Source organism: Xyrauchen texanus, chromosome 39, assembly GCF_025860055.1.
Source record: "Xyrauchen texanus isolate HMW12.3.18 chromosome 39, RBS_HiC_50CHRs, whole genome shotgun sequence".
In the NCBI taxonomy this organism is placed as follows: domain Eukaryota; kingdom Metazoa; phylum Chordata; class Actinopteri; order Cypriniformes; family Catostomidae; genus Xyrauchen; species Xyrauchen texanus.
The window spans coordinates 17,550,514-17,574,637 of NC_068314.1; positions in this window are offsets into that span (position 1 = coordinate 17,550,514).

Consider the following 24,124-nt stretch of genomic DNA (forward strand, 5'->3'; position numbering starts at 1 on the left):
TTCTAGCGAGGCTTAAGTGTCCGGTACCTCTTAGGGGCCATTGTATGTCAAAATGTGTGTTCAAACTGTGCATTACGTAATGTTTTGGCCACCATTGGTGCTCTATGCAAAGCAAAGTTGTGTATTTGCATCAGCTTTCAATTTCGTCATGTTGACCTTTTTACGCCAGATGAGTGCCTCGTCTAACTGATCCAACTGTTATTTCCACGCTGGAAGAGAGAGAGTGATTGCCAAATCATTGTTTCTCCTGATCCTCTCGGTGACTCAGCATTCCTTGTTTCCTTAGCATGGCATTTTCCACCTTGTGTTGAGAAACAACTCAAAAACAAAAAACACAACAAGGACAAAAACATACTTGGAAACAACATCCACTTTCCCTCACTACCTCCCCTCTTTCCACATAATTTCTTCGAAGGTTAAGGCACAGTGAGATCATGTTTTGATCAGCTGAACTTGTTTTGATTGAGCTGCAGTGGAGGTGGGATGTTTTCCTGTTTTTAACACACATGCAGAGACCACCCCTCCCACCCCATCATGTGTGTGAAATTTGGAGAAATGCGAGAGGTGTTTTGTGGTGAGATGTTTTTCTCTTCACACGATTGCTGAACAGTTGCCTCATGTGGTGTTTTCCCAACACAAACTCACAATCTGTCATCTGTCACCTGCACACTGCAGGGTGTTGCTCTAGTTCAGTAGACCAAGCGACCACAGTCCACATTAAGCACAGCATCTCTAATAGTATGCATGATTTCAGTGTGTTTTGATCCCACAAAACCATGCTGGACACAAACATGCATGTCCACAAACAGGGGAGAATCAGTGGCAAACCTGACAGACTGTCATAGGTAAGAGAAAATCAACACTAACCAATAGACTGCATGGCCTACAGTGCATGGCCTTTTTTCATCCGAAATTTATGATTTTGTTTTATTATTTAAAAGATTATGAAGAAAACATTGTTTGCTTTTCAATAACGTGCACTGAGGAATCGTGCACAATAAGACCAGGAAAGTGTATTAAGAAAATAAATATAAAATTTTGATTTCATTGTGACTTTAAACGCTGCATTTAATTTCATACTGGTTTTCTTGTCATCTTTCTTGTCTGAAGGAGAAGTGATCTGTCTTCTCACTATTATTTTCCCATATCTGCGGTTCTTTTGTGTTTCCCCCCCACACGCTGACCTGTGTGTGTTTGTGTAAGTGATGTTTGTGGTCTAACCTTTAGCAAGGTTTTTCTCTACGTCTGTGGGGGAAGAAAGGGAGATTACTTGTTTGACCTTTCACTACTGACAGCATGTGAGTCATCAGCTTGATAAGTTACTCTGGAGCAGCTCTGATCTACTGGACTGGACTCTTTCATTTTCCACTTCTATTTAAAAGTGTATTCATTTATGCAATTTTTTACATAAGCTGAATTTTGGCTTTATCATGAAGTCACTGCTCTGAAGAGGCCTTCTGTACATCACAGTAGCAACATAATGGTAATGTCTTATTAGCATCTCAAGAGTAAGAACCAGAATCATAATCCTGAATAACAGTTTTTCAGTCTGGGATGCAAAGAATTTTAACAGCAGATAAAAGTGCAGAGATAATTTGTTCTCCTTTATCAATGTAATGAAATTACCTATGACTACATGGCTCTGCCTCTTAGACCCCATTTACCTGATATTAAGGTGCATCTTGGGGGATCCGGTCACATGTGGTCAGACGAGACACATTGCTGTTTACACCTGGTCACTTAAATGCATCTCCTGTGACCACTTGTGTTCAGTTTTCAAGGGAGCTGGGTCTCTGTTTCATGAGGACATACATCAATCAATATACTGCATGATAATAAACTGCAAAAAATCATAAATGAAAGTGTGAATAAAACCAGCGTGCCGTTTCTCGCAGATGCAGTTGAAATTGAATCTTAACACAAATGCAACAAATCTTTGTTATTTTAGTGAAGTACTGGTATTAAAGGAACAGTTCACCCAAAAATGAAAATTATATCATCATATACTCATCCTCGTGCCATCCCAGATGTGTATGACTTTCTTTCTTCTGCTGAACACAATTGACGATTTCTAGAAGAATATTTCAGATCCGTAGGTCCATACAATGCAAGTGAATGGGTGCCAAAATTTTATCTGTGAGAAAGATCAGTATTTATGTCCTTTTTTTCGAGAAATTCTCATCCCTCCCAGTAGGGAGTGATATGCATGAAGAGTGTGCATCACCAAAATCACAAGAAAAAGAATGTGAAAGTTTAAGTTAAAGTGGAGATTGAGTGGGCAGGGAGAATTTATAGTAAAAAGGACAAATATTGATCTGTTTCTCACCCACATCTATCATATCGCTTCTGAGGACACTGATTAAACTACTGGAGTCATATGGATTACTTTTATGCTGACATATGATTTTTGGCGCTTCAACATTTTGGCACCCATTCACTTGCATTCTATGGACCTACAGAGCTGAAATATTCTTCTAAATATCTTCGAGTTGCAGATGAAAGAAAGTCATACATATTTAGGATGACATAAGGGTGTGTAAATGATGAGACAATATTCCTTTTTGGGTGAACTATACCTTTAAAGGAGCTTCAGATATTCGTGCTTCTCATTTGTCTCTCTGAATGTTTATATCAGTCAAGATCCGTGACCTTCTCGAGCTTGTTTATGCATTTGCTTTTTAAAATTTTCCAATGGGACGTATATGTACCTTTAAAGCCGCTCCAAACTGGCAATGTTTAAACACTTGTTTTAGCGCAGCAGTTGATTGACAGGTGAGGTGTGGCGCTTCGCTGCTGTCCTGGATGCATTCAGGATGTATTCGCTTTTACACCTCAAATACGATGTGGTCAAATGTGTTTTTTACCACATTCTTATGTGGTTTTTGTGATAAGTTCATAAAAAAGTTTTGGACCCATTTTAGACCTCTATTTTGCACTGACCGCTTGTGATTGGATCACCCAAAATGCATCTCAAAACCATTTTTTTGTACTTTAAAATTGTTTTGCTACATGATGAGATTAATTTGGAATTTTTCCATATGTAAATAACAGCTATAAAGATTAACTAGATGTGTGTGTGTGTGCGTGCGTGCGTGCACACGCGCATGTGTGTGTGTGTGTGTGTGTATATATATTAAGATAGTAATGTGAGTGGTGCTTGCCCCTGTAGATGGCTGACAAGACATTGCTTTGCAGTTGCAAACATGTTCTTAGGGATTTTTAGCACATTGATCTTTGGTTGCTGGTTGGTTGCTAGGGTGCTCTGGGTGCTTCTTAGGTGGTTGCTTACTTAGAGCATGATGATAGCAATGCCAAATGTCACAAGTTAGTTTTCCAAGGAAAGCACATAATGGTTATATTAATAGCTTGAATACACTGTAAGTTAGACATGAGGATCTGTGTTTAGAAACAGAAAAATATGGCTTGGGTCATTACTTTTTTCGCCTGTTATATCATCCCAAAATTGTAAGTGCGATCACTTAGAATAGTAGTAGCACACCTCTCCTCAACAAGCTGCATGACTTAGATATGTTCGTACTTCAATGCCCATAGCATAAACGGTTCAAAAAGAGTTACAGTATGCTCTGATACACTTTTAATACATTGGGTTATGGGTTAGTTCAAATCAATAACCCTTATTATAAGCAATAGTAATAGTGACAACAGTTAGAAGATCCTTTTCAGAAACAGTGCAGACAGATCACACTTAAGCTCATTTTCATCTCCATATGCACATGCTGACCTTTGCATGCTTCAAATGACAGGACATTTTATGTATGCAAGGAGGCGTACATAAACAAAGTCTGAAGAAGCTACAGGCACATAACTGAAATTCCTCTTCATAATAACTTTGAATTACAGAACATTCCACTCTACCCTTTCTGGAACCCGCCCATACCTCTACAAGTAACAGAATGCTCTGCTTTAACTCCCCTGGTGTGAAAACTGGGTTATTGTTAGCTGTGGAAATGTAGACTAATAGTTTGGGAATGTAACAGAGACTGCTGAGAATGAACTGTTCATAAAAACTCTGATGAACTAGAAAAGTTATCAAGACAGAGACACATTGTCTGTTACTTTGTCATCCAGTCTGGTCCAGTCTGAGTACAATCCCACACACAGAGTGGGATTAGTCCACATCTGCCCTTGTGCAAGTGTGCGTATCCATGCGTACTTACTCTTACCAGAAAAGGCAGGATTTGGATCTGGGAGTCTGCCTTCCTTTCATTCTTTGAGCAAGGCACTTAACTCCAGGTTGCTCCGGGGGATTGTCCCTGTTATAAGGGCACTGTAAGTCGCTTTGAATAAAAGCGTCTGCCAAATGCATAAATGTAAATGTACGAATATTTCAGCTCCATAGGTCCATACAATGCAAGTGAATGGGTGCCAAAATTTGATCCGTGAGAAAGATCAGTATTTATGTCCTTTATTTCTAGAAATTCTCCTCCCTCCCTTTCTTTAGTAAAAACAAAGATCATGTTGACAGTCATGCACTACAGTGGAAGTCGATTGCACTGGAAGTACAAGGCATTGCACTGAAATAATATAACCACAAGACTTAAATATTATGGGACCTATTTTAAGAGCGCTATAAGCACAGCACTATAATTCAAGTCATACTAAGTCAAAGGGCATGGCCATGAAGTTTTGGTTTTAATGCAAGCACGCGCTAAGGCGCAAGTGAGTTTGGTGAAATTGCGCACACAAAGCATTAATGGGCTGTGTCAAGTGCAATTTAATTCTGTGGTCCTTCTCCGGTTATTAAACCATCTGCGTCCAACTATACAGTCCATTTCCTTTCAAGTAACAATGATATAAACAAAGACAGCTGATTCAGTAAATGGGCTGTATGCAATGAATTAGAAGAATTTAAATATGGACTTTCTTGGATGTTCTTTTGTGCATTAATTGTGTCCTTGAATGTCAGGCATATATCTATTTCACATTCCTTTAATATGCATGGAAAATGTGATTCTCATCAGGATTAGGATTTAGAGAATGTAAGTATTATTACTAATTTTCATCAACTGACACACAAATCATGGCTAGCTTTTACAATGATTGTGTCGGACTCTGAACACAATTCACTTCTATTGGTTGATTTTTTTATTAAATAAATGTAATACTTTTATTGAAACATGAAAAAAATAAACAAAGAACATATCTGAATTCAAATTACATTTCAAATTTTACCCTTCTACCAGCCTCTTTTGCAGTGACCTAAAAATGACCCTATGATAACAGGTGGAAAAATACAGATAGAAATGAGATTATAAAAACAATTCTAAATTAAAACATAAAAATAATTATCGAAAAAAAAAACCATGACCAATAGATCGTTTAACACAAATTCCATAAAATATTGTATCATAAAATGGCTAAAACTGTGACTGTCAGTGAAATCATATGATGTTTCACTATACAGTATTTTCTAAATTTGGACATGTACTTTATTTCCACCTGTTGGTAGAATGTCCAAACTACTAATGCAGCAAATGAATATTTGTGCTGAAAGCAGGTTGGTTCTGAAATGTCTTAGCACAATGATCTATTTATCAGCAAAGCTAATTGCGCTTTGCACCACTTCATTATGATTTCAAACAATACACCCACAGTTTGTGCGCATTCATCCACAGATAGTGCAAACACTCCCACCCACGGCCACTTGCGATCTGAGCGCTAAACATAATAGAGCCCTATATGTCAATATGGTATTAGTGTGATAACATTTCTCACAATGCTTGTCTGTGCAGCTATATCCAATATTTTAACTCCTATTATAAAGACAGTAAATCCAGAAAATTATGCTTGATAAGGATACCAGAAGGGGTTGTAATGTGGTATAATAGACAACCTTTCCGCTTAAATGTCAGTTTTGTTCAGAAGAATGAATATATGTACTTAAAACAAAAATTATATCTTCACATTTCTGCTTGAAACTCTCCAGAATGATTTGCTCCATAGACTTCCAAGACTTCCAAGACTACTACGTACATTCATATAAACATATTTTCTTTTTGTTTTTACAAACTGAGGGCTGCTGTGCTGAAATGATTTTCTGTGGTAATCGGCAGCATACCACAGATGCTGGCAAAAGAGCTTCTACTGAACCCGGAAAATTATTTTAAGGCAGGTCTGCGCATAAAAAAGGTCATGTGGACATTTCCATTCTGCTAAAGCATTGTTTAGTTTTACTCATGCTTTGCATAATATTACCATGGAGGAAATTACACAGTAAAATATCATGAAATGTGCCATGACTAGAAAAACCTTCCTCCTCCTGCCTGTCAGCACCAGCAGGCATGTAAATCATTTGTAAATCTAAACAGAGCAGGTTCCCAGTCATCTGTCCTGTCTCTTTCTCACTCTTCTGAGAAAGCTCATTGGAGTCTTTGGGTCAGTGGCTCTGGTATGATCGTCAGAGATAGCAGATACAGCCTCATAAACTCTGTGTCTGTTCTCAGGCTGGCACTTTAGTCCCGAGCACAGTCAGGATAAACATTCCCACACATCTCACTGAGCCACTGTCACCTCTACAACACTCTCCCCCTCTGCAGCCTTAGTATCACAATTTTTTAAACCCAGATTTTAAATGTCAAACTATTTTAATGGCATGGTTACTTCACACTCAATATTTAAAAACATTTTACAAATAAATTTTACAAACCAACAATAATTCAAATAAAAAACAAGACAAAACAGTTACAGAAAAAAAAAACATATATATATATATATATATATATATATATATATATATATATATATATATATATATACTTAATTTTTCATTCAGTTTTGTAAAGAAATCACGTCTGTACTTCCAGATCATTCATCACAATGGGAGTCAAAGGTATTGGATTTTAGAATTATTTCAGTGTGCTTAGTTTTTTACTGCTCAGATTTCTCAAATGTACTGTAATAAGCCATCTAGGTATTCCTTCCATACAGAAAAGTCACATACTGAATTCATACAATGATAGTATGCTTTTATCTCTCCTCTCTACATTTCTATAGTGTTTGACTCTTTTGTCCTCACTACTGCTGTGCTGTTGTTTGTTTCCATTTACAACAATAAAATACTGTTTTGTAGGTAGAAAAATTAGGAATCTTTGTCAGAAGCTAAAATAAAGTAAATTCAAACTAAATCAGACATTAAAATTATGAAATAACAGCTTTCACTGTTTACTAAATCTATAATCATTCTTTTTAATGCAGACATTCTATGTTTCTCTATATGCTTCTCATGCAAATTTAATACTCAAACTGTTCTGCACAACAGAGACCTGCAGTGAAGATGTCAAAGCCTTGGGAGAAAGCAGCACCACTGAGTCGGCTTCTTCCCCCTTTAGGCACACTGATAGATCTAACACCGCTCCACGCATGCCCACTGCCACCTTTAGCACTTACAATACACTTCATCTGAGCCCAGGCTGGCAGTAAGAGTGACAAGATGCACTTGCTGAGGTGTGAACACTGTTGACATGATGCCTTCCTCTACCATTTCTTAACACTTTGAATCCCTGTGGAGAGAGATAAAGACACTGAATATTCTACTTCCCACATTCTTCTCATAACATGCAGACAGCATTCTTATTAACTCTTTGAGCTTTTGTCTTTGTGCTACCTACTGTGCACAAAACATATATGCTTTCTTATTACTGTTGTAAGTTAGAAAGCAATTAGCTCAAACAGTTGCAGTTAACTGACGTTATTCAAATTAAATTGAATTATTTCGAAGGCCAGAAACTCTATTGAGTATTAAAAATATGAAGCCTTAGTCAGAGCAATGGCTTAGTGGTTAGGCATGTGGCCTGACACGCTGAAACGTGGTGCTAATGTTGGTGATAAAAATTTGAGTCCAGGTTTCCCTTTCCTGTTCCCCTATCTTCTCCCGAGGCCTGCCGAGGTCATGGGTTTCATTCCAAGAGAACACACACATAGGCGTACTGATAAAATGTGCACCTTGAATGCCTTTTAAGCCATTTTGAGTGATATTGCATGCAAATACTGACATTTAAATGCCTTCATAAGTCTCAAAATAAGAAGACAGAACAGATGTAAACATAATATACTTATGTACCGACTTAGACTCTGACTCCTCCATCACTTCTAAATATCCCCTGAAGTGCATTATTGTCCAATCAGTCACTTTAAGACCACAATGTCTATACTAATCCATTTTCTTTTTAAAACTCTGTTTTCACTAACATCATCATTCTACAAACTATGTGGTACATGAGAGTGAACTTTAAAAGCAAAATCCATGCATTGTTTAGACGAAAAGTATTAGTATGAATGTGGCCTAAAGACCATCTGTATTATTTGAAATAAGGAGAGAAAGAATGACTGATGCATCTTACCAAAGGCCCTAGAGTGAATGTGAGGAAATGTTTTCTTAAAAAATGTGAGCAGTCTCAACCTGTTGATAGGTTGTTGTGGCTGGCTGACAGGGTGTTACTATGTGGTTGTAAAGGTGTTATTTTTTTTTTCCTTACTTGCCTAAGACATAAGAGCCCTCCCCTATGTCTCTATAGTATTCTGTCTTTTCTATAATATGAGCCTATATGTATAAACAATATAGGTTATATCATCTGTCATGCCAAAATCATAGGTCCAATCTCTAAGTAATAATACTCCTCTTCTCAACAAGCCCCACAATTTGAGTTATCATTCATGTCTGTAGCATAAATAGTAAATTATGTGGCAGAGTTTAATAATGAGGGTTGGGGGTGTTGAAAACCTCAAGCATAATTTCCTCCTAACCTGCAACCCATAAAAATGTAATCTTTTCACAAGCACTTTTATATGTTTTGACCAAGATTAATTATATCAAATGAAATTGAACATGTATTGTTGCAGAACAATAACCAAAAATCTTTACGGTACAAGCAGAACTTATATGAACTCTTCCTCATTGTGGTTCCATGGGAAATATGCTTATGTAACGACTCAGTCGCGATTGATCAATCTATTCACCTTCTCTGTGAGCTGTAGTCCACATATTTCTCAACCTGTAAAATCTAAGACCATGCACTAAGTTATTCAATCAGACTCTTAATTAACATTCTGAATGGAGGAATCGAGGTGTCTCAGAGCAATATTTTATCCTTATTACTGAAGTCAAAGTTTAATGGGTAGAAGTGTCATATGCCACAGTCTATATACATGGCTGTGTTGAAATATACACCATCTGACCCTGTCTGCTCATCTTTTAACATGTGCAGGGTGAGAGAAATGGCTCTACTTTTGGTGGACTTAAAGGTGAGATGATTCACAGCAAAAGCCTCTGATTTTTTTTCTCTTGTGGTCGATTGAAGCCTTAGGCTCCTGTTAAAGTTTTTAGGTATGAGTTTTAAATGACGTGATCACCTTCACTAATGAGATAAAAGTATTTCCTACTTCCTTTCTTATCGTTGAGAATCTTACAAGAAAGGTAGAATGCAGTCCTATTTCCCTAAAAAGCCTTTTATTATACATTTCATCGAAACTTTTCCAACCTTCAGAATGTGTTCTTTCGCATCTGTTTGCCAATAGCTCATGTGACAAGAAATAGACAGTAGAAGGATACAAAAGACATGAAACTACCACAGCTATGTAAGAAATTAGTTACCTGGAGCAAGGGTCAATTACACAGTTTAGAAGCCATTATACAAAAAATGTTGACCACTGAATGCCGTGACTGACCTTATGAATAAAGATAAGTAGCAATAAGACATAAGATACAGTACATCATGCTACCAGATTGCTATGGTCATATTTTCTAAACAATTTGACACAGGATTATTTAAAATTGTTTTCTGTTTGGGTCAGAGGAAGAGATTTGAGAAAATAGATAGGGATGCACCAATACCACTTTTTCTCTTCTGATCCGATTCCAATAGCGGAAATCTCAGTATCGGCCGATACGATCCCAAGCTGATACCAGTGTTGGTTTTTTGCATAATCAGTTTAGAATATCTATACATTATTGTGTGGAACTAATTGGGTGTGCTCTTTAATATGTAAAGAAACACAAACCTCTAACTACACATTATTTCAATATAAATGTATAGCTGATTAAGAAACACTTTATTGTTAACTAGTATAATGTTGCAGCAAAATTAACAGTAATTCCAGTCTTCAAGTCCTCAGTAGAAACAAAACCAATGTTTTCTTTTTACCTTTTTTTTTCTTTTTTCTTTTTCCCCAAAAATGTTTCAACTTGCATCTGGACTTTAAAGAATTCAGATCTCTTTTTTGTTCAATTTAATTGTAAGGTATCAGTCCACTTTATATTCACACAGTTATTTTTTGGAACTCATTCAACTTAAATATTGTTATGAATCGTAAACCAATACTAATGATGACAATAATAAAAATAACAATAAATTGCTATTAATATTATTGTTATTGACTTTTAATTTTAAATACAACATTAATATATTTAAATTGTGCACTTTTTAAACCCTGACGCTTTTATTTTGACATTCTAAACTCCAGGAAGTCCTGCATGTGTCTGTTTGTAGGCAAGTTCACAGTAGTTTAATTTATTTCTTATTCAAATTCTGGTCAAATGCACATCCGGTTCCGTTCTAAATGCATATTATAAGTGAACCGAACTATTGAGCATCTACATCTTAGATGTAGTAGTTCTTGAGTAGCGCTCCAATATTGCTGTGAAGGCTAAAAATAGTCGTGAGTGCATCACCAGCCTGTGCATGCAGTTTGTGTCAACAGAGCAGCACCATTCACTAATGCGCTGCGTATACTATATATTTACTTATTAAACACATTCTTTTGTGATTCTCAGAGCTATTGCACATCTTCAAGTGGCTTTGAATAAAATGCACAAGTCAAATGCACTGCTTTAATTGTGTTTTTATGCTTCTTTTATGTCATTTTTGGAGCTTGACAGTTACGAACATGACTAACACACAGTATCGGATTTGGATCGGGCTCATTAGACAGATAACCGATCCCTCTAAAAGCCTCAGTATTGGAGCCGAACGGTGCATTCCATAAAACAGATTCTGTTTTTTCCAAAACTGAAATGAGGAGGGGCCGAGTACTGTACCCTGGGAGAGGAAACTTCACACTCTGCAGCTGAGTGAACTGCAGGGGGCAAGAGGTGCACTAATAATGGGAAAATAAATGGCTGATGGTGGGAGAGAGTTCCTTTAATTGAAGAGAGCATGAGAACTGACTGGCTTGCTGAGGAGAAGTGTTTGTTTTGGAGAGAAGCTCAGAGCTTCATCCTAGTTACATTTTAGGTCAGTCAATCTACAACCCCAATTCCAAAAAAGTTGGGACAGTATACAAAATGCCAATAAAACAAAAAGAAGTGATTTGTAAATTATTTTCACCCTGTGCTATATTAAAAGAACTATAACAACACATTAATTGATATTTTGCCTTGAACATTTTAAAATATTTATTTATATATATATATATATATATATATATATATATATATATATATATATATATATATATATATATATATATTAAATATATTTAAATATATATATAAGTATTCAAATCAACTGATTGCAACACGTTCCAACTAATAACACTTAAGAGTTTGGACAATGAATACACAAGTTTGTTAAGTTTACCAAGCTGATTTTCCCCCATTTTCAGCTGCACAAATATACATTCGTTGCAAGATTTTGCACTTTATAATGCACCACACATTCTCAGTTGGAGACAGGACTGGACTCAGGCAGGCCAGTCAAGCACCCAGACTCTCTGCTTGTAATCTGGCCAGTATGTGGTGGAGAGTAACGAATTACATGAATGGGATTATGTATTCAAAATATAAGTAACTGTATTCCACTACAGTTCAATTTAAATAATTGGTATTTAGAATAGTTACATTGAAAAAGTATTTTGATTACTGAAGAGATTAATTTGCATTGTATTGTCATTTGTTTCATTTAATATTTAGTCCTTTTGGATGAAAAACATTTATACATATAAATGATGCGATCCAAAGTTCATTTGAACAGCAGTGAAACACTTTCTTATGAAGTGTTACATTCATATGAGCAGACAGAGAAGTAGGATTGAAGTAAGTTTGGAGCACAAGAAATAAAAATAAACCTTGTGTAAATTTGTATCTTTACGCTGAGCTAAAATGCTATTTCAAGCCATTTTACATGCACATGTTACCAGACACAATCATATTTTTTATCAAGAAAATTCACGTTGCATCATAATTTATTTTTTTTAGTAAGACCTTTGATATTAGGGCAAAAATCATATTCTTGATAATAATTTTTGTATTGCTTACCTGTAAAAATATCAAAAAATCCATAAAACAAGATCAGTTTGATTTATTTTGTTTTAGAAACAACACTGCATAAGATATTTAGGTTTTTCAGAGAATGTATTTGTAATGTGAATGTAAAGCAGTTCAATGGAAAGGAGGTGGCGAGAACCGGCTTGACAATATAAACAACATTTAATTAAATAAAAAGAGACACACACACACACACACACACACACACACATGGGGCTGCTGTCCGTAAACGCTTTCTCTCTTTCTCGCACCACCATCCACAGTCAGCCTTTATCCCTCTCGGAGGCTTGATTAGCCTGATAAAGGGACGGGTGTGTAAAATCACGACCCGCCCGCCCTCCGCCCTGTCACATTCCTCCCTCCCCTCTCTCAGGCCGGGGAGCCTTTCCCTGGGGTGCCTTATGCTCCGTCTGCCGGCAGGTCATCCCCGTCTTCCTGAATCTCGGAGGGGACAGGGAGAGGGAAACAATAATTAAAAATAGGGGGATAACAGTGCATTACCCCCCAACAAAAAAAAAATCTAAAAGAGAGAGAAAAGGCCAACGCGGAGCAGCAGTGGGAGCGAGAGAGGAGAGAGAGAGAGAAAAAAAAACACTTGGTCCTTGGCCACTCCTCCACCCTCTAACGGACAACAGCCGCACATCCCTTGGTGGATCAGAGGCAGTCCTCCAGCCCCTGGCGGACAGAGCACCCTGCCACGTTCTTGGAGAACAGAAGAGGTCTCCACCGCCCCTGGCAGCGGTTCTCCCACTCCAGGCGGTCGGCAGTGAGCCCCTCCCTGTTCGTGGTCGGCGGTCTCAGACCCCGCTGCGTTTCAGTGACTGGTGGGGGCTCCAGGCGGTCGGTTAGGAGCCCCTTTTCCCCTCGTGGTCATTCCTCCACTTCCAGGCGGCCGGGCTCCTCCGTCCCCCGGCAGATGGCCGCGGCTGCTCCGTTGGGGTGCATCCACAGTCGCCCTTTATCCCTCTCGAAGGCTTGATTAGCCTGATAAGGGCCTGGGTGTGTAAAATCATGATCTGGCCCTGCCCTCCGCCCTGTCACAGTGTATTTTCTCTTACTGTGCTGGCAGAGGTTTCATATTCAAAAAATCTACCAATGCTGAAGAAGTAATCCAAAGTATTTAGAAAACGTTACTGACCTTGAGTAATCTAACGGAATATGTTACAAATTACATTTGACAGCATGTATTCTGTAATCTGTAGTAGAATTTTCAAAAGTAACCCTCCCAAACCTGGAGGTATCCATGGGAAAGACAGTGTCTGGATGGCTGCATATATTTCTCCACAATTTGTACATATCTTTCTGCATTAATGGTGCCCACACAGATGCCATTGGCAATGACACACTCCAATACCATGACAGACACTGGCTTTTGGAACTGATGCTGATAACAGCTTGAATGTTCCTTTTGCTGTTTCACATCACCATGTTATTTCAACTTGTCAGATTGTTATTAGTCCTAAATTGCCTCTGTCTCAACTTTTTTGGAATTGGGTTTGTATTACCATAGATGTACTGGAGCATTTGAGAAGGAGCTATTTATCTATAGGAGCTATACAACAAATTGACCAAACCCTTAACCCTAAATATTAAACTTTGGTGAATAATGTAACCGTCGCACACAGTTTGTGCTACAAACGTAAATGATACCTCAAATTGTGTGACTTGGTGTTTTTACTTTTCTAAGTGATAAGATTTTCACCAAATTATCGCTATTTCTATTGCTCATACTTGGGGTTCAATCCCTAATACTAGATACTAAACTTTGGGTCAAAACTCCTAAACAATCTAGACATTAATACCAGGTGTAAATGGCAATAGAGCTGAACTACACCACACCTACCTGATAGGACAAACACTGAGAGTATTAGAGGGAGAGGGTGAAAGCAATGGATATAGGGCATGTGGGCGGACATATGTGAGTGTGAGCAAAGGTGTTTAAGTAGGCAGGCCATATGTGTACATTAATGGGGTGAAAACAAATTCCACTGATCTGCTTAAGTCCATAGCTGTGGCCTCCATGGTGACATCAGCCAGCTGGGTGACACACTCACACAATGCCTCCAGTATGCATACTAACCATGCACTCCAAGCCCTCGTCCCTGCACCCACATGGGTGCAGGATGCTACAAACCCACCACCCCTTCCTCTCTTCTCTCACTTTCATACACTTCTTGCCCTACACTTCACAAAAACAAGACCTCTATGTTTGCCCTGCATCTGACAGAGATTTCTGCTCCTTTGCTGGTTTGTAAAGTAAAAAACATTTAGAATTTTAAAAGCAGAATTCTGGGTTAAATACAATTTATGCCACATTGACAGCTTCTGTAGCATGTTGTTGATTACCACAAACATATTTGGACTCATCCCTCAGTCTGTTAAAAAGTACTGCATTTATACACTTACAATAGAAGTCCATGGGGCAATAATATTAAACTTTCACACAGTATTGAAAGTATAACCATAACACTTATCTGTGTTAACATAAGAATAGTGGGATAAATCATTAGCCAACCGTGTTTGTGCAAAGTTAGTTGGGGTACTCGAGAATGTGATTCTAAATGAGAAAGCCCCGCAAGACTTCCCATGTCGCCCATGCCTAAATCCAGCACTGCTTGTCACGGACTCAGACTTGACTCAAACTACCTTTGGTACTCTGGATTTATTTCCAAGTCCAGTCGAATCCATGGCATTTGTGATGCAATTAAAAATAATAATAATAAAAATAAATAAATGAACACATCTCTGTCTGCATGCAGCAGTAGCACCCCTGATGTTGTAGATGTGGCCAGAGTTGTTTCATCGTGTTCAAGCAAACACACGCACGCACACACATATGCATGTGCCAAGTGGCACACTCATCAGTCTTTTTTACTACAGAGACTACTGTGTAACATTGATTACCAAGGTGGCTGGCATGACAAAAACATAAAGACAGGTATGTGTAGCCAATGTATTCTAGAAACTAAACAAGGTAGTTTCGAATGGCACGGGACCTGACAACAGGTATTATTGCACAGCGTTTGTGCTGCCAAGACGATGAAGTAAAGAACCCAAGCGTAAATTTATTCAAATCGTGATATCCATAAACCCTAACAACAAATGTATATAAAACATAAACATGAACTTGACTTGACATAAACTTGACTTAACATAAACTAGACTTGGCATAGACTTAAACTCTCAACCAAAGTTACAAACAAACAATACCTGACAATGGACCATGGAAAACATGAGGGTTCAATACATGACATGGGAGAACACATGACAAATTGACACATTTGTATGTATTTTCACAAATCAGTCAGCAGATAGAGACTTAGAAAGAAATAGCAATAGATTATTATTTCTTTAGTTAGGAATAATTCTAAACAAAACTAAACTAAATTGAATTGAGAAATTGAAATTTGAAACAATAATAACCCTGTTGGGATGACTTAAACTCTCAACCAAAGTTACATACAAACAATACCTGACAATGGACCATGGAAAACATGAGGGTTAAATACATGACATGGGAGAATACATGACAAAGATACCAATAAACACAAAGAACTCTAAACAAGAAAACAAGACAATCAACCAATGAAATCAAGACACATGAACATGGAGGGAAACATTAAATCACATGACAATTGAACCACATGACATGAAACAGGAACTAGAAATTTCAAAATAAAATACACGAAAAACATAAATCAACAAAATACACATGACACAGAGTTTTGGTAATCTTCATTTTGTTATGACATTTTTATTTAAAGAGCCCATAATTTACTGGTTCATAATTTTATTTTGGGGGAACTTTTTTTGCCCAAGATGTGAACAGAGAACCGAGGCTTACTCCCGTTTGGACATTACCATGTGTATTAGAGAGTTAGTAAGGAAGTAAGCCGTGGACAACCGATAGTGACCGAAACATTACAGTTTGTAATTATAATTATATAAGACTCTTGAGATCGACCGTTTTGTTACACAGTTTTAGGTAAAAGCCAGCCCACAGCTGAATAGTAAACCCTTACCAAAACAATAACATTACATAGCAAGTTAGCCGAGCACAACTGTGGATTGCAGACTTAAAATGACCGTTTGTAAAAATAAATCCATCTCCACACTTGATCACTACTCATGATAGTAAGAACGACAAACAATCTGCATAATTCTACACAATTGTAGGTAAAACTGGCATGCACCTGATTAGCAAAACTATTACACAATAACATTAGCTAGCAGATTAGCAGAGGCCTACAGCTGTGCACTGGCTGTACACCATAGCTACAACACAAAACTTTGCATTTGAACTATCGGTAGCAGATAAATCCACAATAATCAAGCATACTTGCAGGTTGTGATCCTGAAGCCGCAGATTGGAAGTGGAAACGGGACCATCTTTCAGGAGTAACCGTCTTGAAAATACGGCATTGGTTGTGGTTGTACTGTTAAATAATAAAAAAATAATATTAATTTTAACCACTGATTCTTCAATTCGTCTGCCTTTGGAAGTCCAAACAAAGAGGTTTGCTTTCGCAGTTAAGAAAACAGCGTCTTCTCGACATGGCGACAACACTAACCCAACTCAACATGGCCTCGGCTAAAACGAAATTTGTTTGAGGGAATTATGCAAATGTGTAACATAGTGACGTAGATACTTTACGGAAGAAATGGCTGGACTACAAACAGCCAGTTTCTTGTAGTTCTTGAGCAGTGTTGTCTGTGGGAGAGAATAACTCCCTTTTGTATGGACTTTGTGCTTTGTAACGTTGCAGACCTTTTACATGCACAAAGAGTAGATGTTACACACTAAAGGAAAGGTAAAACCCCAAAAAGTGTAATAGGGCTTTTATTTTTATTTTAACCCATTGAGTAACTTATGAATGTCTTTTTATTAGTCTATATCTCTGACACTTTTGAAGAAAAATTCTGTTAAATTTTTGACTCAATAGTATGATTATTCTCCATGTTTTTGCAGTTACAGTCGAGCTCAGTGAAAATGTCTTTGGTTGGTATTTAAAGATTTCATAATAATTGCAGATCAACGCGGTTGCTGCTTAAGCAATTATCAAATATGTTTTATCATCTGTGGCACCTGCTGCGAGATGCAAATGGATGCATCAGGGTTTTAGGTGTATGAGCAGTGCGCAGAAATGTTCACCTGCATTGTGCCGTTTCTTGTGAAAATAATATCCATGACGACATGGCCTTAATATTAGCAGTGGGTTTTTCCAGTGTTTTTGGATGTAGCATTTGCAGTCACATCGTGAGATAAAACTTCTCAGTGAGTGCTAATTACTACTGTGTTTACTCATTTGTATGTATTTTCCCAAATCAGTCAGCAGATAGAGACTCAGAAAGAAATATCAGTAGATTATTATTTCTTTAGATAGGAAAAATTCTAAACAAAACTAAACTAAATTGAATTGAGAAATTGAAATTTGAAACCATAATAACCCTGTTGCTAATGACATCACAGTTTTCACTTTCTTTAGTCTATGTTTGAGTGGAGGGAAAAGCAACAAATAACTGAAATGACAACAGAGTGCAACAAGAAGTGTTCTGAAGGACAGTTTTATCTTCATACACTTAAAGCATATGCTTTCATTGTGAAACCACTGTAAACATTGTTCAGCAGGATAGTAATCAATATATATATATATATATATATATATATATATATATATATATATATATATATATATATATATATATATATATATATATATATATATATATATATCTATCTATCTATCTATCTATCTATCTATATATATATATATATATATATATATATATATATATATATGAAATGCAACTAAGGTGTTTTTGTTTCATTTATATTGACAAATAGTTTTTCTAAGTTGTGAAGGTTACAATAAGCTTAAAATATTGATGCTGACTTCACAGTTACAATTTAGATTCATGAATAAATTAATTCAGACTCAACTCGGACCTGTTTTGGACTAGACTAAGGTGGACTCAAACCCAACACTACAAAATATACATACAGGAATTATGTTGATAACTTAAAACGAGAAGTCAATTAATCTAGGAAAGTAGTCCTACCTCAAAAATATCAAATAAAAAACATTTTAATGAATAATTGTTGAAAGTGTAAGTCAAATGACAAAATTACAAGCTTTATATTTCAGCGTTTAAACACATGCCCATTAGAATTCCATTGTAAGTGCATTACTATCCTATGATTTCTGTGGTTATCAACAGCAAGTTACTGATGCTACTGATAGAGTTTAGCTAAAATAGATTTTATTTATAATATTCCTTTAAATATTTGAGCTATGGCTGAAGAGTTGTATACAGCACATTGTATTAAGAAGTTACAGTATGTTTGTTTCACTGACCCGGTCAATTAGAACAGCTCATATCAAAAGTAATTCACTCCCTTCTTAATCCCTTTGTGTTGTCAGTATCTTTGTTAGATTGTTGTTTTGTGTGAAGTAATTTACCTCACTCTCTCTGCTTAGTTGGTCCTGTCTCATGTATCTGTTTGGTTGCCTGTCTCTGGCAATCCGTATGTCGGGAGTGCAGTTGTCTTCCAGTTTGCTGTATGCTTGTTCACTGCGCTCACAAATCTTCAATGGAGGATTCCTTGTCTCTGCCCAAGTGGCAGGAGAATGATTGCCTTCCAGTCTGCTGTGCACTTGTTCTGTCCACCTCACTACGCTTCATGGAGTATTCCTTGCGAATCTGCTCCTGACTACCACGATGCCAACACACTCGCCTACGAACACACTATTCATGGAGTCCTCATGGATCTGCCCATTGCGCAGCCATGGCGTGCACGCAAGAACCTCTAACCGTGTTACTGAAGCCGGTGCCGGGTTCTCCACTCTTCATCGGCACAACTGAAGCTGCTATTTATTGTTAATAAATCCTTTGAACTGTTCCTCTGCTCTTGGTCTCTTTGTCTCGCTCTGGTTTTGTTACAGATGTACAATCATGTAGGACTTCATTATTGTTTATTTCCTAAGTCATGTAAACGCATACATTTAAAATGTAGATTTATAAACTAATAAATGGTCATAAATGCAGTGTGTTGGACTAAAAGTAGTACTGCTACAAATTTAGCTCAGCTGCTTAACACCTCTCATTTCAACTCGGCTTCAAGGAAGATCCTTCATTCTACCATCCAGCAACCAAGTCCACAGTTCAAATACATCAATGGTGAGAACTTATCAGTGGATTTAAAATGAGAGCTAAAAAGACAACAGACACCTGCTCACACAGTACAAACCCACCAGCCCATATCTACAGCTGCATCAAAACAGTTGGCATGTCTGCAGCACTTTTAAAGTTTGTAGTGTTTCATCGCTGGTTGCTAAATTCTGTCAAAGGGGCCAACTTTCGACATTTACATGCACAGATAATCTATTGTCCTCGCCTAGCAGGCTAACTGGTAATTTTCACTTTCTTCCTTATTGTGTTTTTCCCTATATCTTCTTCACCACCTGCTCACTCATTATGGTTTAAGGCTAATCAAGTATGTGCACACCTCCTTCCCTCCATCTGTTTCCCTCTGTTTTCCTCTCTTTCTCCAAGACACGGTTCAATTACTGGCAGACAGTGTAGAGGTTAAAGTAATGAGGCTACTATCTTTTTAGTAGTATGAATATACTCAACTGATTGAGTAATCGCTTTCCCTCAATTGAACTGAGTAATCCAAAACTTGTGTAATTAAGTTTACAAAACTTGGTGTTCATATAGAATGAACTTAACTAAACTCAGCAAAAAAGATGCATCCCTTGTTCAGGACACAGTATTTTATTTTGTAAAAATCCAAATACCTTTACTGATCTTTATTGTAAAGAGTTTAAAAAAAATGTCCATGCTTGTTCAATGAACCATGAACAATTAATGAACATGCACCTGTGGAACGGTCGTTAAGACACTAACAGCTTACAGACAGTAGGCAATTAAGGTCACATTTATAAAAACTTAGGACACTAAAGAGACCTTTCTACTGACTGACTGAAAGATGCCAAGGGTCCCTGCTCATCTGCGTGAACATGCCCCAGGCATGCTGCATGGAGGCATGAGGACTGCAGATGTGACCAAGGCAATAAATTGCTATGTCCGTATTGTGAGATCCCTAAGACAGCGATCCTCCTTGCAGTGGCAGACCACGTGTAACAACACCTGCACAGGATCAGTACATCCGAATATCACACCTGCGGGAAATTTACAGAATGGCAACAACAACTGCCCAAGTTACACCAGGAATGCACAACCATCCATGCCCTCCATCAGTGCTCAGACTGTCCACAATAAGGCTGAGAGAGGCTGGACTGAGGGCTTGTAGGCCTGTTGTGAGGCAGGTCCTTACCAGACATCACTGGCAACAATGTTGCCTCTGGGCACAAACCCACCTTAGCTGGACCATACAGGACTGGCAAAAAGTGGTCATCACTGGCGAGTCACGGTTTTGTCTCACCAGGGGTGATGGACGGACTAGCGTTTATCATCAAAGGAATGAGCGGTGTATCACAGCATCATCGAAGTGAGCTTGTTGTCATTGCAGGCAATCTCAACACTGTGCTCATTTGCTGTTTAAATATTGTTTTTATTTTCTACTAAATAATTTATTTGAATTGACTCAAATTCTTCACATACCCCAGTCGCCAAATTCAGGTCGGGATTTCTCAGACATGTGATTTACCCCCAACTCCCCCTTCCCATTGCTAGGGAGGGAGCATCGACAGGTCACACTGGTCTCCGGATCTGACCTGTGCGTGCCTGGGAGGTGGAACAGGGCGAAAGAGAGGAGAAAGGGAAGAGGGGGACGGGAATAACAGAAGGGAGAGAGAAAGCAGAGAGCGGCGAGAGAGACGGGCTTGCCGGCATGGACACGCCTTCAAATGTCCCTCAACTTGCTGTCGTGCTTCCGTCTGCGACGCTGGGTGATAGCATTGGACCCGTCATCCATCCCTTCCGGTTGCTGGTTGATAAAGTGTTCCAGCGCTCCCTTGGCATTGCAATCCTGATTCAGCGGTGAGGACCCCTTGACGGCACATCCTTCCTCCTTTCAGGGTTTCGGAACCAGTATAATGGTTTGTGGAAAGGAAGATGCTGGTGCCTTCTTGATAAAACACATAGACATTTATTGTTGCACTTTTCAGTCGCACACAATAAGGTTTGCTTTTCAGCTTCACTACACATAAACTCTGTTGGCTTTTCAGCTCAACACACAAACAGTTTCATGCATCTCTCTCTCACTTTCTCCTCTCCTTAATTACTCCCGCTGTCCCTCACTGGAACGCGAGACCAGTGTGGCACACAGGTGAAAGTCATTCGCCACTTATCTTCCCGGCCTCGCTCTGCCCTAACGCCACTCGGCTCCGCCCTGCTCACCATACTGCATAACTTTAACAAAAGGGCAGTTTTATTGTAGTTTAACTAACTTAGTTTATCAGTAGTTTGGAAGCCATACTGTTTCAAAGTAGCTTCCCCAGTCACTGCCACACCCCCCGATGGGAGCGCCAATAGGGATCTCGCCTAGGATGCCAAAATTGTCAGAAATGGTCCTGTTTATGATAAAGGTCAAATCTATCATGACACACAGGGAAATATGTCATGCATAGGAATACAACTAAAATTCTTCCTTTATGATATTAGTAGTTAAGGTTAAAATACTTGTTTCTGACGTCCTTTTTTTCCAGAGTCAAGTCTGAAGGAATTACAGGTCAAGTCTGAAGTCAGTTAAAGTCAAGTCTGAAGTCAGTTAAAATGTGAAGTCCAGGTCACTAACTCGAGTCCCCCCCGACCACCCACCACCTCACCCAAGATGAGATGCATGTTACTACAAAGACATTTTGTTTTTAATCTTTCATCAAAATGTAAGCCCTCTTATTTCAACCTCTCTTCTTTAATCAGTTTCTGATCAATAAAATCAGGTCTTCATATTTTTTTTCTCATTAAATATCCTGTTTCACTTTGAAATACACAGTGAAATAACATTACAGAAGTAAAATGGGTTGTGAATGAGTAATGCCAACTTTAATTTCTCTCTCATATGAAAAGAAATTTGTTGTTACATTACTGTCTTTCTCACATTACTCACATCTGATGATGACATCAGAGTTGGGCTGCTGACCTCATCACTGCAGGTCTCATAAGAGGGGTGGGTGTGTATGTCAGACTTAAGATGGAGTGAGTATGGAGCGAGAGGGTGTGTGACAGCCCCTTCCACCCCCATCCTTCTCTACTTTGAGACTCTTGAAATTCTGTGTGATGCATTTTGTTTAAGAGCATTTCTTCAGGGATTCCACAGTCTCTCTAGGACAAGTTGTTGATATTGTGCATATAAATCGTATTATCCCACATCACATGGTGCAACTATAGGTATCACTTGAGCCCTTATCTAACTAACTGCAGTGTTAACACAAAGGCAAGCCACTGATAATCATGCAAATGACACCAAGGAGAACAATATTGACTTGGTTATTTCTCTCTTCATTGGCAAATGGGCCTCAGCTTTCCAATTAAGCCATGTTATTCATTTGATTTGCTATACTGGTTGTAAATGAGCTTTAATCAGCTTGTTAATGGTGCAGCAGACTGAACAGTGATAACAGACAGGGTTTAAATTCTCTCTGACACCTTAACTAGAAAGCAAAGCAAAGCCTGAAGTAGATACCACAGCAAGAGCCCTCATTATGTTTTATTGATTTTGTGCTAAGAAGCTGTGTTAAGAAAAAAATAGTGCCAATACCCATTTACATGGCTACACATTTGCACACACATATAAATATAAATTGTCCATTGATAAATATTCTTTGTACATACAGTATATTGGAAGTTTAAAGGTATACACATACAGTACTTTGAAAATCTGTAGCTGTGAACATTGACGCTTGATCGTCGCTGAAGGGGATTGCCTCATGAGTGGGTGGGAAAGTGAGAGCGCGAAAAACAAAGCAGAGCGCGCGCAGCTGTGGTGGAACATTCTCCAGCGGTTACCATGACGCCGAGAGTGGGTGAATCCCTTCCTGTAGTGCGATTCTGATCGCTGGGTTGGTATTTGATTGAGGTAAACGGAGGGATTTCTCTGTTGTGGGTTTGAGGGTAGATGTTATAATTTTTTTTTTCTTCACAAGCTATAATGGTCTAATTATGTTCATGGTGTGACACATTTTGACCTGCCAAATGAATTTGCTTGAGAACGATGCAGCTGCTGACTCTCAATTAATTTGAAGTGTGCTTAATTGGCATGACAAAAACTGTGTACAATTGTATTGTCAAAGCGTTTGTACTATATCTGTATATGGAAAGCAGAAATAGTTTACTCCAGTGAATATTTCGCAGGTTAGGTTTTATTTTTGAAAGTTTTAAAGTGCTGCTTTAGTCTTACCTAAAAAGAAGAAGAAGAAGAAGAAGAAAAGCCATTGAACATTTCCACCATTATTGCCAAGGGGGGAAAGATAAAGTTCAAAACACCTATTGTGACAACATCTCCAAACAGTTGAACATATTGTCACACTTAATTAAGTTGTCACAGTGGGAACTGCAGTGCAATTTACAGTAAACAGTAAAACAATTATGCAGCACAAACAAACATATTTCAAACACTTTGTTTTTGCCACAGCATTTTGTAATTAATGAATTGTTTACAATTATAACATTTAAAATATGACTACTAACAAGCATTGTGCAATTGGACTTGTACTCAAAACCTAGTTACTTATATGAAGCCATGTGACAACTAGCCCTGGTATTTCTTAATATAAAGTAAAATAGCAATAGAAATGCGAATGGCATAAATATGAAATTTTAACAAATAAAATAACAGTGGTATAAAATAACAATAAAATAGTAAAAATAAAACAATAATAA